Here is a 972-nt window from a genome sequence, read left to right as displayed (position 1 = left end):
GCAGAAGTTGTTCTCTGCACGTTTTCAGTGTTTATTGCTCCTGAGCATCTGCCACATACAAAAACTATCTTCTTAGTTAGCCTTCCTTTGACATTGCTGCACCTCTTATGTATCTATAGCTTACACTGGGTACATCTTATGGAGTTTCTACAAATGCCTTTTCTACAGATTGAGCAGTGCCATCTACCTGAAGGGGTTTGTGATTTTTCAACCTTCCTACTTATTAGGACTTTGGTTTTAGCTAGGTTGACTCTAAGGCCCTTCGATTCTAGACCTTGCTTCCACACCTGAAACTTCTCCTCTAGTTCTGATAGTGACTCAGCAATTAGAGCAATGTCATCAGCATAGAGGAGCTCCCAGGGGCATCCTGTCTTGAATTCCTCTGTTATTGCCTGGAGAACTATGATAAATAGGAGGGGACTGAGGACTAAACCTTGGTGGATCCCTACTTCTACCAGGAATTCTTCACTGTACTCGTTGCCAACCCTCACCTTACTGACGACGTCCCTGTACATGGCTCGCACAGCTCTCACTAACCATTCATCTATCCCTAGTTTCTTCATTGACCATCAGATAAGGGATAGTGTGACCCTGTCGAAGGCTTTCTCCATGTCAACAAAAGCCAGGTACAGGGGCTTATCTTTGGTTAGGTATTTCTCCTGCAGCTGTCTTACCAGAAATATAGCATCAGTGGTGCTTTTCCCTGGCAAGAACCCAAACTGAAACTGCATCTCATCTAAACTGACTGCATATATATATATAAATATATAAGTATATATTTATATACACACACACATATATAAAATATGCTTTAATTGAAATAAAGTTTCCCTAAAATCAAACACATCTAATATAATAAATGTGGATGTCAGTGTGTCACACTTTTTCAACTTTACTCCAAAAGTCCGTAGCCCAACATATCATACCATTTTGCAATCAGGCTGACTCTGAGTAAATTAAAAACATTACAGG

This window comes from Octopus sinensis, linkage group LG22, assembly GCF_006345805.1.
Source record: "Octopus sinensis linkage group LG22, ASM634580v1, whole genome shotgun sequence".
Taxonomy (NCBI): domain Eukaryota; kingdom Metazoa; phylum Mollusca; class Cephalopoda; order Octopoda; family Octopodidae; genus Octopus; species Octopus sinensis.
Note: the sequence above shows the minus strand (reverse complement) of the source record.